Here is a 16,325-nt window from a genome sequence, read left to right as displayed (position 1 = left end):
GCCCCAGAACTGGTCCCAATGCCCAGGAGTCTGAAATCCTCCCTGTTGCACCATTTCTCCAGCCGTGTGTTAACCCATCTTATTCTACTATTCCTATATTCACAAGTGTGCAGCACTGGGAGTAATCCAGAGCTTACTACTTTTGAGGTCCTGCTCTTTAATTTCCTTCCACCCTCCTGAAACTCTGCCTGAAGGACCTCAACCCTTTTTCTTCCCGTCATTGGATCCCACATGGACCACAGGGTAAAGGATATCACCTTTATTGATATCACCGAGTGGGTGCAGGACATTCTGCGAAGGGGAGGGGAACAGCTAGAAGTTGTGCTCCAAGTTGGAACCAATGACATAGGTAGAAAAAGTGTTTCAGAAGCTAGGAAAAAGGTTAAAAAACAGGACCTCAAAAGGTAGTAATCTCTGGATTCAATTCAATTTTATTTGTCATATATGCAGCAGACATGTGTACTGCACAATGAAATGTTGATTTTTACGAGTCCTCCCAACATTGGAATAAATATGGCATAACGATGATAAAATTACTCCCAGTGCCATGTGCCAGTGAGTATAGAAACAGGAAGATAGTACAGGTAAATGCGTGGCTGGAGAAATAGTGCAGGAGGGAGGGTTTCAGATTCTTGGGCATTGGGACCAGTTCTGGGGGAAGGGGCACCTGGTTAAGATGGATAGGTTGCAACTGAACAAAGCCAGGACCAATGTTCTCACTGAGAGTTTAACTAGTACAGTTGGGGAGGGTTTAAACTAATTTGGCAGGGGGAGGGGAACCAGAAAATAGCAGAAAGGAGCAGAAATGAGATCAGAGGGCAGAAAAATATAAACAACAGTAAAATTAGAAATATCCCAAAAATTGTTGGGACCAGAGAATAGCAAAAGTGATGAAGGAGGTATTAAATTGTATGTACGCCAATGTCCATAGTGTAACTAATAAGGTTGGTGAGCTACAGGCACAAATTGCTACAAGGGATTATGACGTGGTTGCATTAACAGAGACATGGCCAAAACAAGGCCAGGAATGGGTTCTTAATATTCCTGATTACCAAATATTCAGGAAGGGTAGAGAAGGAATTATTAGCTGTATTAAGGATGAGGTTAGAACTCTAAATAGAAAGGATTTACCAGATGGTTCTAGGACTTGATCTATTTGGCTTGAGTTGAGAAACAGAGGGAGGAGCGGTTACATTGCTGGGAGTTTTTTTTTATAGAGCTCCAAACAGCGAGGAGAAGATAGATGAGCAAATTTGTTGGCAAATTTCAAAGGTCTGTAACAAAAATAGAGCAGCAATATTAGGAGACTTTAATTACCTTAATATAGACTGGGGGGAAATATAGTGCTAAGGGTAGGGAAGGAGAGGAATTTCTGATGTGTACAGGAGAACTTTCTTGATCACTATGTCTCCAGTCCAACAAGGAAGGAAGCAGTGTTGGATCTGGTTCTGGGAAATGAAGTAGGGCAAGTGGAGTGCGTTACAGTAGATGATCATCTAGCTAACAGTGACCACAACATAATTTGGTTTAAAGTAATTATGGAAAGAGACCAGAAAATATCAAAGGTACAAATGCTCAACTGGGGAAGAGCCAATATCAGTGATTTAAGAAGGGACCTAGCACAGGTAGATTGGAAAAGCAATAGAAAGGATTCACGGAAGAGATCATTCAGGGACAAACTAGGCATATTCCTTTGAAGGGAAAAGGGAGAGCATCCAAAGCTAATGTGCCTTGGATGACAAAGGAAATAAAAGTTAAAATAAAACAGAAAAAGGAGGCTTATGGCAAATATCAGGAGCAAGATTCAGTTAGTAACCAGGAAGATATGGAAAGTACAGGAGGGAATTCAAAAAGTTAAGAGACGGGAAGCAAAGAGAGGTTACAAGAAAAGATTAGCAGCCAACATTAAATGGAACCCTAAAACATTTTATAAAGATATAAAATGTAAGCAGCTAGCTAGTTGGGCCTATTACGGACCCAAAGGGAAATTTTCATGTTGAGGCAGAGGACACAGCTAAAGGATTTAATGAGTACTTTGCATCTGTCTTCACAAAGGAAGCGGTTGATGTGAAGGTTACACTAAAAGAGAGGGAAGTTATGGACAGGGTAGTAATGGATACAGAGGATATACTTCTCTATCTATTACTGAAAGCATTATTGAAAGCTGCTAAGTCACCTGGTCCAGATGAAATGCTTCCTAGGTTGCTGAAAGGAGCAAAGGTAGAAATAGCAGAGGCATTGGTCACAATCATTGGATACAGGAGTAGTGCCGGAGGACTGGAGGGTTGCTAATGTTATACCACTATTCGAGAAAGGGGAGGGATAATCCAGGAAACTACAGGCCAGTCAGCCTAACATCAGTGGTGGGGAAGTTATGGAAACCATTATCAGGGACAAAATAAACTTTCATTTGGAAAGGAATGGGTTAATCAAGGACAGGCAACATGGATTTGTTAAAGGCAAATCGTATCTGACTAACTTGATTGAATTATTTGATGAGGTAACAGAATATTGATCAAGGTAGTGCAGTAGATGTGTATATATGGACTTTCGGAAGGCATTCGACAAAGTGCCACATAGGAGGCTTATTACGAAGATGTAAACCCATGGAATTAAGGGAAAAGTGGCGGTATGGATACAAAATTGGCTCATTGACAGGAAACAGAGGGTGGTGGGTGGGTGTTTTTCAGACTGGGAGGTGGTTTGCAGTGGTGTTCCCCAAGGGTCAGTCTTTTCAATTTTTATAAATGACCCAGACTCGGGTGAAGGGAGCAACATTATAAAGTTTGCAGATGATAGGAAACTTGGCAAAAGTAGTAGATATTGATGAGGATAGTTATGGGCTTCAGGATGACAAACAGGATGGCGAAATGGGCAGAAGCATGGCAGATGGGAGTTTGATGCAGAGAAGTGGGAAGCGATGCACTTTAGGAGGACTAATATGGAAAGACAGTACACTATAAATGGCACAGCTTTGAAGTGTGTAGCTGAGCAGAGAGACCTCTGTCTATATACATAAATCCTTAAAGGTGGCAGGGCAAGTTGATAAGGTGGTTAATAAAGCATATGGGTTACTTGGGTTTATAAATAGAGGAATAGAATATAAAAGCAAAGAGATCATGGTAGAACTTTATAAATCACTGGTTAGACTGTTGCTGGAGTATTGTGGACAATTCTGGGCACCATACTTCAGAAACGATGTAAAGGCCTTAAAAATAGTACAAAAGAGGTTTACCAGGATGTTCCCAGGGATGAGGGACTTCAGTTATGAGAGGTTGGAAAAGTTAGAACTGTTTTCCTTGGAACAGAGAAGGTTAAGAGGTGACCTAATAGAGGTTTTCACGATGATGAGAGGTTTTGATGGGGTAGATAGAGAAAAATTATTCCCTCTGGCGAGTGGGTCAATAACTAGAGGTTATAGATTCAAAATTATTGGCAAAAGATCTAGGGAGATGAGGAGAATTTTTTTCACTCAGAGTTGTCAGGATCTGTCCCCCAGCCACCACTCCAGGGAGCTAGACTCCCTTTAATACTATGCGCCTTAATTTTGACAAGCCACTTATTTGACACTTTATCAAATGCCTTGAAAGTCGATGAATACAACGTCGACCATATTCCCTTTAACTACACACAGTGATTTCCTCAAAAAAATCTACTTAGTCAAGCATTACTTACCCTTTACAGATCCATGCTGGCAGTGTTCAATAAGGCTGTGCCTTTCTAATTGTTCCCCAATTTCATCCTATATTATGAGCTGTAAAAGTCTACTCACAACTGATGCAAGACTAACTGGCCTACAACCCTTTTCCTGAATAGGGATGTAGCATTTTCAAACACTTTGACACCAGAGATTCTTGGAATATTATGGTTAGTGCTGCCACTATCTCCTCTCCATTTTCCTTCAGTATTTTGGGATAGAAACATAGAAATATAGAAGATAGAAGCAGGAGTAGGCCATTAAGCCCCTCGAGCCTGCTCCGCCATTCAATGAGATCATGGCTGATCATCCAAATTCAGTACCTTGTTCCTGCCTTCTCTCCATATCCCTTGATCCCTTTAGCCTTAAGAAATATATCCAACTCCTTCTTGAATATATTTAATGAATTGGCCTCTACTGCCTTCTTTGGTAGAGAATTCCACAGGTTCACCACTCTCGGTGAAGAAATTCCTCCTCATCTGTCCTAAATGGCTTACCCCTTATCCTTAGACTGTGACCCCTGGTCCTGGACTCCCCGACCATCAGGAACATCCTTCCAGCATCTAGTCCTATTAGAATTTTATAAATTTCGATGAGATCCCCTCTCATTCTTCTAAACTCCAGCGAGTACAAGCCCAATCTCGCCTCATACATCATTCCTGCCATCCCAGGTATCAGCCTGGTGAATCTTCGCTGCACTCCTTCCATGGCAAGAATATCCTTCCTCAGATAAGGCGACCACAACTGCACACACTACTCCAGATGTGGTCTCACCAAGGCCCTGTACAACTGCAGCAAGACATCCTTGTTCCTGTACTCAAACCCTCTCGCTACGAAGGCCAACATACCATTTGCCTTCTTAACCGCCTGCTGCACCTGCATGCTTACTTTCAGCGACTGGTGCACAAGGACGCCCAGGTCTCGTTGCACTTCCCCTTCTCCCAATCTATTGCCATTCAGATAATAATCTGCCTTCCTGTTTTTGACACCAAAGTGGATAACCTCGCATTTATCCACGTTATATTGCATCTGCCATGCTTCTGCCCAATCACCCAACCTGTCCAAATCATACTGGAGTTTCTCGGTATCCTCCTCGGATCCACGCCATCTGAACTTGATGACTTATTAGTTTTAGTCCTATTAAACTTTTGAATGCAGTTTCCTCTCTAATATCAATCTCTCGTACAGACTCCAACACTCTTCTCAGGTACTCAGACAGTCTCACTATTAGCATTTCCAGTAAACACGGAGGAAAAATACTTATTAAGCATCTGCACCATCCCTTCATTCCCAGTACAAGTGGTTTCGCTCCTTCTTTGACTATCCTTTTATTTATTTATAAAAATGTCCTTGCTATTTCTCAAGATTGCTGGCTACCTTCTTTCATACTCCGACTTAATCCTCATACTATCCCCTTTTGCTTCCCTGCTGCACTCTGTTTTATTGCATGTTGTGGCGGTACCACCGGTTGTCCCTTACATTGAGATACATAATTCCCTTTAACTTACCTTACTGTATGTGTCTGTTACTATCCTCAGGCTTCTCTCTTGTACTCTTCCTCATGACGTCATGACGTCCGAGCTTGGAAACTTCCAACAGTAGAGCTCGGAGCCTGCTAGCAGTTGAGCTGGGAAGCTTTTAGTCAGTCCTCGTGGAGTCCCCGCTGGGACAAGACCTATACCACGGTGCTCCTACAGTCAGCCATCTTACCTGCCATCTTACCTGATGTAATTAGTCTGTTCCTGTAAATAAACAACTTAATAGTTCGTCAAAGTCAAACTCTCTTATTTAGTGGCGATCTACACGAACCGCTACATTGGTGACCCAACGACGTGAGCTCATCAATTCCTACACTACAATTGGTGATCCCGTATCCGTGAACGATTTTCACGGAAGCAATGCGCAGCCTGACCCTCGTCTTCCAAGAAGACGACCGACGAACACCAATCGCTACATTGGTGACCCTGACGTGAACCCGTATCCGTGAACGATTTTCACGGTAGCAACGCGCGCCTGAACCTCGTCTTCTCACAAGACGACCGACGCACAACCGACGAACAACCACAGAACAGCAACCGCCTAACACCGATTCCTCCAAAAGCGACCCCGTCTTCGCGAACGTATTCGCAAGGTAAGCGCAGCCTGGAGCAGATCTCGTTTGACACGGACAAAACTCAACCGGACCCCGTTTTTTTGTGAATAATTTTCACAAAAGAAGCACGCCATGGAAGCACCAGCCGTTTTGCTGTCGCTACTGCAATCCAGGGAGCCACAGTCTCCCTCATGCTTTATAAATGTAGAAGCCCTGTTCGACGAGAAGATCAATGCGGCGCCGACCACGCACTTGCTTACGGTCCCCATACTCGTCTTTCCTACCGCCACACGGATCGTCCGCCTCTACACCCAAAGCAACAGCAAGTATACATCTCTCCAAGCGCGGGGTACAGCATGTTCAGGCCCACAAAATCGGAGCGCGCCCTACGGGGATACCACGAGGACTCACGCCCACGAAACACGAGGACGCACTCCTCGCGCACGAGGACCCATCCCTCGCGAACCACGAGGACCTATCCCTCGTGAAAAACGACGACTCCTTCTCCGCCGACACACCAGCCCTTCAGCCTGCTGGTTGTGTTACCTACTACACGATTCGGCGTGAACAAAAAGCGTGCCGCCCTCCCGGCTGTGTTCTCCTAAATCTACAACAGTTACAAGTGTTGCCGCCCTCCAGGCAGAGTTGACCCCTCCTGAAAGCAACAACCCGGAACGTTGCCGCCCTTTCTCCAGTTTTCCCTTTAACAAACGCAAACCTCTACTGATGCTGCACACAGAGGACGGGTCCAACGGGCATCCTGCGGCCGCGATCAGCCACGTGAAAGTTGCTAGCCTCACCGATCACAGGTTAACGCAGTAACTCTTCACCCTCTGTTGTGTTAACGTCGTAGCACTATGGCACGCACCGTTCTGCGTGTTCCAGCCTCCTGAAGGTTTCGCTCACCTGTCGGCGAGTTCACTCACCTCACCTGTCAAGTCCTTCTGGAGCGTTCGTTTGGCGTTCCTGCAGAGTTCGTTATAACAAGGACTTGTTCCAACATCAACAAAGTCATCGCCCACGTCCGCCCAACCTGACCGTCACTCTGACAAGGCCTGCTGTTTCGCACGTCTCCACGGTCCTTCGCCTGATGGATACACTTTATTTGCCACGACGCGCGTACGGATCCCCTCACGAGCAGCATCTTCAGAACTCTCTCGCCAAGCCGAGACAGCACGACCGCCGAGACCACCAGCGTCAGACCATCTCATCCTTGGACTTTCGTTAAAGCGAATTCTGGGGGGGCCCATGTGGCGGTACCACCGGTTGTCCCTTACATTGAGATACATAATTCCCTTTAACTTACCTTACTGTATGTGTCTGTTACTATCCTCAGGCTTCTCTCCTGTACTGTTCCTCATGACGTCCGCTACAATGTTTTTCATATCGCTCCTGTTTAAAACTTCATTTTTTTCTCTAATCTCTATCCAAGGAACCCCAGCCATTGATGCCCCTAATCACAATATGATTTAACCTGTACTTTATCCACCTCATATTTAAATAACTCCCATTGCTGGTCTGCTGTTTGACCCACTTTTTCCAATCGATTAATCTGGGCTAAGTCCCCGATCAGACCACTGAAATTAGCTAACTTCCTATTCTAGACTTAACTGAGCACCAATTTCAATTAAAAACCTTCCTTTCTATGGCTGTAATAATGTCCTTTATTGATAAGCCATCCCCACCCATCCCTTTTTTTGATCTGTATCTTTCCTGTATTAATCAAGGAGTCAATTACTGCTGTAAGGAGGGATGATATCTTAGCTGGTTCCTCTAATGAGGCCATATGGGTAGAACTTAAAAAAAAAAAAAGGGGGCAAGCACTTTGCTGGGAGTGTACTATAGGCCCCCAAACAGTCAGGGAGAGATAGAGGAACAGATATGTAGGCAAATCTCAGAGAAGTGTAGAAATAATAGGGTAATAATAGAAGGGGACTTCAACTTCCCCAATATTAACTGGGATAGTCAGACTGTGAAAGGCTTAGAGGGTGAGGAATTCTTAAAGTGCATCCAGGAGAGCTTTTTGAGCCAGCATGTAGAAAGTCCTACAAGAGAGGGGGTGGTACTGGACCTAATTCTAGAGAATGTAGCCAGGCAAGTGGTAGAAGTGTCAGTAGGAGAGCATTTTGGGTTCAGTGACCATAATTCGGTGAGATTTAAGGTAGTCATGGAAAAGGACAAAGATGGACCGGAAATAAAGGTTCTAAATTGGGGGAAGGTCGATTTTAATATGATAAGACAGGATCTGGCCAAAATGGACTGGGATCAGCTACTTGTAGGAAAATCCACATCAGGGCAGTGGGAGTCTTTCAGAAAGGGAAGAGAGAGAGTACAACGCCAACATGTTCCCGCAAAGGTCAAGGGTGGTACCAACAAGCCCAGGGAACCCTGGATGTCAAAGGATATATAAGAATGGATTAGGAAAAAAAGGGAGACTTTTGGCAGAAACAAAGGACTAAAAACAGTGGAAGCCCTAGAGGAGTATAGAAAGTGCAGGGGGGTACTTAAAAAGAAATTAGGAGAGCGAAGAGGAGGCATGAAAAAACACTGGCGGGCAAAATAAAGGAAAATCCCAAGGTGTTTTATAAGTATATTAAGGGCAAGAGGATAACCAGGGAAAGAGTAGGGCCCATTAGGGACCAAAGTGGCAATCTGTGTGTAGAGCCAGAAGATGTGGGTGAGGTTTTAAATGAATATTTTGCATCTGTGTTCACTATGGAGAAGGGTGATGTAGGCATAGAAATCAGGCAAGGGGATTGTGATATACTTGAACAAATTAGTATTGAGAGAGAGGAGGTACTAGCGGTTTTAGCAGGCTTAAAAGTGGATAAATCCCCAGGCCCCGACAGGATGTATCCCAGGCTGCCGTGTGAGGCAAGGGGGGAGATTGCAGGGGCTCTGACACAAATTTTCAGAACCTCTCTGGCCACAGGGGGGGTGCCAGAGGATTACAGGCCAGTGAGCCTAACATCAGTGGTAGGGAAATTATCGGAAAAAATTCTGAGGGACAGAATTAGTTTCCACTTGGAGAGGCAGGGATTACTCGGGGATAGTCAGCATGGCTTTGTCAGGGAGAGATCATGTCTGAACAATTTGATTGAATTTTTCAAGGGGGTGACTAGGTTTGTGGATGAGGGTAGTGCAGTTGATGTAGTCTACATGGACTTCAGTAAGGCTTTTGACAAAGTCCCACATGGGAGACTGGTCAAGAAGGTAAGAGCCCATGGGATCCAAGGCAATTTGGCACAATGGATCCAAAATTGGCTTAGTGGCAGGAGACAGAGGGTGATGGTCGAAGGTTGTTTTTGTGACTGGAAGCCTGTGTCCAGTGGTGTACCGCAGGGATCAGTGCTGGGTCCTTTGCTGTTTGTAGTGTACATTAATGATTTAGATATGAATGTAGGAGGTATGATCAGTAAGTTCGCAGATGACACGAAAATTGGTGGAGTGGTAAATAGTGACGAGGGAAGCCTCAGGCTACAGGACGATATAGATGGGATGGTTAGAGGGGCAGAACAGTGGCAAATGGAATTTAACCCTGAAAAGTGTGAGGTGATGCATTTTTTTAAAATTCATTGATGGGATGTGGGCGTCGCTGGCTAGGCCTGCATTTAGTGCCCATCCCTAAGTTTTTGGAAGGACAAACAAGGCAAGGGAATACACAATGAATGGTAGGATCCTAGGAAGGTCAGAGGATCAGAAGGACCTTGGTGTGCATGTACATAGATCCCTGAAGGCAGCAGGACAGGTAGGTGGTTAAAAAGGCACATGGGATACTTATATTCTGTGCCTTGGCTAATGAAGGCAAGAGCAGGGAGGTTATGATGGAGCTGTACAAAACGTTAGTTAGGCCACAGCTGGAACACTGTGTGCAGTTCTGGTCACCACACTATAGGAGGGATGTGATTACATTGGAGAGGGTGCAGAGGAGATTCACCAGGATGTTACCTGGGCTGGAGCGTTTCAGCTATGAAGAGAGACTGGACAGGCTGGGGTTGTTTTCCTTAGAGCAGAGAAGGCTGAGGGGGGACCTGATTTGAGGTGTACAAAATTATGAGGGGCACAAAGGAACTTTTCCCCTTAGTAGAGGGGTCAATAATCAGGGGGCATAGTTTCAAGATAAGGGGCAGGAGGTTTAGAGGGGATTTGAGGAAATACTTTTTCACCCAGAGGGTGGTTGGAATCTGGAACTCACTGCCAGAAAGGGTGGTAGATGCAGGAACCCTCACAACACTCAAGAAGCATTTAGATGAGCACTTGAAACGCCATAGCATACAAGGCTACTGACCAAGTGCTGGAAAATGGGATTAGAATCGACAGGGCTTGATGGCCGGCATGGACACGATGGGCCTCTTTTTGTGCTGTATAACTATGACTCTATATTTAGTTCTCCTTCTTACCCTGGCTGAGGGTAAGGTTCCATCAAGGCTGCAACATCATGACCCTCCATGCTCATTAGTGCCTCTAGTTTTCCAACTTCATTTTTAACTCTTCTCGCATTGGCATATAAATACTAGAATCCCGAACTATTTATACTCCTCGGTACATTTTTCCTTTTTAAAAAAAAAATTATTTCCTTCTCTAACCTTCACCTTAACCTGCTTCCCATCTGCCCTGCTTGAGCTTACTATTTTAGATATTTTTTTCAGAATCACTATACCTATTCCTAACGCCTGCCTGACAAATTTAGATCCTCAACTTGAGAATATTGGTAGAATCTAGTAGAGTTTTCCCTATACACCATAAATTGCCACAATGTCCTAGGAATCTGACTCCCTTTCACACCAACTTTCTGGCCATTCCTTAACACATCTGATCTGTTTCTCCAACATATGGCACCGAGAGGAATAGGAAGATTACTTGTTTTGCACTTTAATGCAAAACCAAGCGACTCAAACCTCTCTGCAAGAACACCATCCTCCTCTTTCCTGTCATTGATTATTTATGAATCACAACTTCTTGCTGGATTCCCTCCTTTTCAGAGTCTTTCCACATGATCAGTGTAATGTATATACCTTTAAGGGGGGAGCTATGTTTTACAGCTCATGCATACTGCAGTACCGGCAGTGACCACACCTGTATATAGCACTGAGTAGTAATCTGTACAGATCAGTTGCAGTGTGAGCCACGTTGAGTAAACACCTGTTGTACCGTTCTCCGCAGTCTGTGTCTTATTATACACGGACGCAACATTGGCGACGAGGCAGGTTCGAACTTACCTGCAACTCTGCATCACCTCCCGGGGATTCGTTCCTGGAGATCAGTGGATTGGAGGTCAAGGCCAGAGACTCGGGCGTCGACCACGGGCAACCGCCCAGTCATCCAGCAGAGACTCGAGAATTGCGGGGGAGGCTGTCGAGAGCCAGGCTTGGCTTTCCAGTCGAGGTGGTCCAGCGAAACGGGCTGGCAACAGATAGTGTGCAGACCCTTCCCGGACAGCGGCGGGCTAGAGCCCGACCGAGCGGCACAGCAAAGGGCCGAGCAGCGTCGACGGGGGGGGGGAGAGAGAGAGGGCAGAGCGCACAGGGCGCAGCCGGTGTTCAGGGGCCGAGCAGTGTCGGAGAGAGGGAGAGACGCGCAGAAACCCGCGAGGCGCCGCCATTGCCATGAGGACCGCCAAGAGCGGCATTGGCAGCAGCGCAGGAGAAGCGCGCGAAACCTACAGGGCGCCGCCATTGCCACGAGAACCACCGGGAGCGGCGTTGGCAGCAGCGGGGGAGGAAGGAAAGTGCGGGAGATGCCATTTTAAGCCATTGGGAGACGCCATTTTAAACCACACCCAAAATGCCGAAGAGTGGCAGTATCACCGCATTTGACAATGAAGTCGAAGATTGGACTACATATGTCGAACGAAGAGAGGCGTACTGCAAGGCAAATGAGGTGTCAGATGACAAGAAAGCGTCGGTATTGTTAAATTTAATGGGTGCAAAGACGTATGGTTTATTACGAAATCTAGTAACCCCAACGAAGCCAATGGAAAAGAGTTTTGAAGACATAGTAACGATGCTAAAGGAACATTTAAACCCCACACCGCTGCTGATAGCAGAAAGATTCAAGTTTCACAAACGGAACCAGCATAAGGATGAAAGCAATGCTGATTATTTAACAGAACTGCGCAAACTATCGAAACACTGCCAGTTTGGAGCAGGACTGGCAGATACCTTAAGGGACAAGTTTGTGTGTGGGCTTCAAAGTGAAGGAACCCAGAAACGGCTTTTATCTGAAAAGGACCTTACGCTGGAAAAGGCTTTCAGCATTGCGGTATCATATGAAGCAGCAGCACGGGGCGCTGCAGAGATACAACAGAGACCGCAAGAATATGGCACAAATGAAATGTCATATGGAACAGAGAAGTGCTATCGCTGCGGCAGAACAACACACGACCAGAATGATTGCTGGTTCAAAGACAAAGTGTGCAGATAGTGTGGAAAAGTAGGACACATAGCACGAGTCTGCAGGTCGGGAAAGAAAACCAGCAATAAGAAACCTACCAAAGGAAAGAACAAGGTACATAAGATGACGGAGAATAGTTCAGACGAACAAAAGAGTGATAACGACTCCGAAAGCAGGGAACTGAGTTGTCTGAAACTACATAATGTGATCACAACAGAAGATCACCGAACCATTTGGGTCACTCTCAAGTTAGCAGGAGTCCAGGTAAAGATGGAATTGGACACAGGATCAGCCCGAACAGTTATAAACCGACGGGGCTATGAGCGGCTATTCTCACACATACCCTTGAGAGACAGAAAAATTATTTTGAAGACGTACACGGGGCAAAAAGTCAACCCCAAAGGAAAAATAAGGGTGACCGTTATATATAACGGTAAGGAAACACCAAAACTAGACCTGCATGTATTGCAAGATGGAGGACCACCATTACTGGGACGTGAATGGATCCAGAAAATACAACTGGATTGGCATTCCATACAGGCACTGACTGTGGCTGACAAAAAGGATGACGACATCACACCTGGGCGACTGTCAAAGATCCTAACAGACGCGAAAGAAGTGTTCCAGCAAGGACTCGGAACACTAAAAGGCATGACAGTGACGATTAAAATTGAAGAAAACGCAAGCCCAAAATTTTTTAAGGCCAGACCGGTACCTTATGCGATCCGCCCAGCCATCGAAGCAGAGCTGGAGAGTCTGTAACGTTCAGGTGTACTGTCCAAGGTAGACTGGAGCGAGTGGGCTACACCCATCGTCCCTGTGATGAAAAAGTCATTGAGCAGCACGCCTGGGGAACCAAGGAAGGTTCGCATCTGTGGGGACTTTAAGGTAACAGTGAACCCGGTCCTTCACACCATACAATATCCACTTCTGCAGATTGAAGATATTTTCGCCTCGCTATCTGGAGGGAAATGCTTCACTAAGATTGATCTGGCCCAGGCGTATCTACAAATGGAGGTAGAAGCAGCATCAAAAATATACCTCACAATCAACACCCATAAAGGTCTCTACCAATACAACTGGCTGGTATTCGGGGTAGCATCAGCTCCGGCTATTTGGCAGAGGGCAATGGAACAAGTCCTGCAAGGGATCCCAGGGACCCAGTGTTATTTGGATGACATCCTGTTCACGGGCAAAAATGACAGTGATCACCTTGCCAACCTGGAGCAGGTGCTCACTAGATTGCAGGAATATGGGCTCCGAGCTAACCGCCCCAAATGCAAGTTTTTTAGAAAACAGATCTCGTATTGTGGCCACGTTATCGATAAAGAGGGGTTACATAAGTCCCCAGAGAAGATTGAGGCAGTAGTCAAGGCTCCAGCACCGGAAAATGTGTCACAACTGAGGTCATTCCTCCGGCTGGTAAACTACTACCATAAGTTCTTGCCAAATTTGTCTACAATACTACACCCACTGAACACCCCACTGCAAACTGGGGTGCCATGGAAGTGGAGTGACGAATGTAGACGAGCTTTCCAGAAGAGCAAAACACTAATCACATCGAAAGAGGTATTGGCCCATTACAACCCAGCATTACCAATTCGGTTGGCATGTGATGCGTCACCCTACGGCATTGGAGCGGTGCTGTCGCACAAATTCTCGGACGGCTCAGAGAGGCCAATAGCCTTCGCGTCACGATCACTAACCTCAGCCGAGCGTAACTACGCCCAGATTGACAGGGAGGCCCTCAGCCTAGTGTGGGGAGTGAAAAAGTTCAATCACTATCTGCACGGGCAGAAATTCACCTTGCTGACTGATCACCAGCCTCTTGACTGCATTTTTAATCCGAAGAAGGGCGTTCCGGTGATGACTGCGCAACGACTACAAAGATGGTCACTTTTTCTAGGGGCGCACCACCATGACATTGAATATAAGGGCACGAAACAGCATGGAAATGCTGATGGGCTATCACGCCTGTCACTGCCTACTGCGGAGGAAGCACCAGCAGTGGATCCTGTCGAAATATTCCATTCGACTATAGTTGAATACCTACCGGTAACTAACGCTTGTGTCGAAAAGGAAACCCGAAATGACCCGACACTGTCTCGGGTATATGATTTGACGGTGAAGGGATGGCCAGCACATGGCGACTCACTGTTGCCAGCATTCTCGACAAGGAGAGAACAGCTGTCAGTGTGCCGGGGGACCTTGATGTGTGGATCCCGAGTGGTAATTCCACACAAGTTAAGGGATAGAGTGCTCAATGAGCTTCATGTGGGTCATCTGGGAGGGGTAAAAATGAAAAGCCTAGCCAGGGCTTGTGTGGTGGCCGGGAATCGATAAACAAATCAAGGACCTGACCAAGAGCTGCTCAGGATGCCAGAAAGTCCAAAATGCACCACCACAGGCCCCTCTACACCCATGGCAATGGGTGCATATTGATTTTGCTGGTCCATTCATGGACTCAATGTTTTTAATAGCCGTGGATGCGCACTCGAATTGGCCTGAGGTTATCAAAATGTCCTCCACCACCACGGAGAAAACTATTGCAGTCCTACGGACCATTTTTGCCAGGAATGGCTTGCCAGAACAGATTTGCTCCGACAACGGTCCACAGTTTGTGTCCGAAGAGTTCCGGAGGTTCTTGAAAAATGGGGTAAGGCATTACACATCCGCCCCGTATCATCCAGCCACAAATGGATTGGCTGAGAGGTTCGTACAAACCTTTAAGAAGGCAATAAAGGCTATGTACAATGACAACATTCCGCTGCAGCACAAGGTGGACAATTTCCTGTTCGCCTACATGCAGTCACCAACCAGGCCCCAGCCATGATGTTCTTTAACCGAAGGTTAAGATCTCGCCTGGATTTGCTCAGACCAAACGTACGAAGAGATGTTGAGAGTAAGCAATTCCAGCACATCCATGAGAAGCCAACAAGGAGCTTCAATGTAGGGCAACCAGTCTTGGCCCGCAACTACCGAACAGAAAAATGGCAGCCAGGAACGATATGCACATGGCAGGGCCCACTAATGTACACAGTGGACGTTGGGGAGAGCATCGTGAGACGCCATGCTGACCAGATCCTAGAGTCACAGGAACAAGTCAACCCCATGCCTCGCCCATACGTACCTGGTGATGAACCCGACGTACAGGTCGCATCTACCCCAGAAACAGTAGCATCGGAAGCTGATGAACCAACCGACGACAGGGGGCCAGAATCGCCTCCGCACCAAGAGCAAGACACTCGGGAAAGGCGCTATCCAGAAAGGATCAGGAAGCCTCCCCAAAGACTGAATATATAAACAGACTATTTTCAGTTAATGTTGCATGTTAAAAGTGTTAATTGTAATTAGTTTGATATTTAATTGTTAAGAGTGTTATGGTACTGTTAATCTAAAAGGGGAGGAATTGTAATGTATATACCTTTAAGGGGGGAACTATGTTTTACAGCTCATGCATACTGCAGTACCGGCAGTGACCACACCTGTATATAGCACCGAGTAGTAATCTGTACAGATCAGTTGCAGTGTGAGCCACGTTGAGTAAACACCTGTTGTACCGTTCTCCGCAGTCTGTGTCTTATTATACACGGACGCAACAATCAGTTTGTCCCTTAACCTGCCACCTGGAAGGCAAAATACGATTTGGGATGTCATGACTACAAAACAGGCTGCTGCTCCCCATAATTATGGTATCCCATCACAGCTATCACTCTCCTGTTATGGACAGTATTCTTTGCCTAATGCTGCTCTTGATTACGTCCCTTTGTGCCTCCACTCTTGTTCTTATAGATGTCAAAAATGATATATTTATTGGACAAGTTCAGACCCACAGGGGTTTTCTTGTAATTATTCCTCCCATCTGCTCCTCTACCCAAACCCACTTTCCCTTCATCTGCTTCAGTATTTCTTTCTATCTGTGGGGTGACCAACCCCCGGAACGTGTCTGAGAAATCTTTCCTCCCTCTGTATGCTGCAGAATGTATCCAGCTGGCTCTTACACAAGTCAACCTGACACTTCGTGTGTATGCATTCCTGAATACTTTGCAGAGTCAGAATATGACACTATTCTACACACACAAGTGTGATTCCTAATCAGCACTGTACTCTTATGGTAATTAATTAGTTTGAGGTAATTCTCAG

The sequence above is a fragment of the Somniosus microcephalus genome, chromosome 13 (assembly GCF_052327205.1).
Source record: "Somniosus microcephalus isolate GS21.2 chromosome 13, FLI_Smic_1.0, whole genome shotgun sequence".
In the NCBI taxonomy this organism is placed as follows: domain Eukaryota; kingdom Metazoa; phylum Chordata; class Chondrichthyes; order Squaliformes; family Somniosidae; genus Somniosus; species Somniosus microcephalus.
This window is presented reverse-complemented; position numbering follows the sequence as displayed.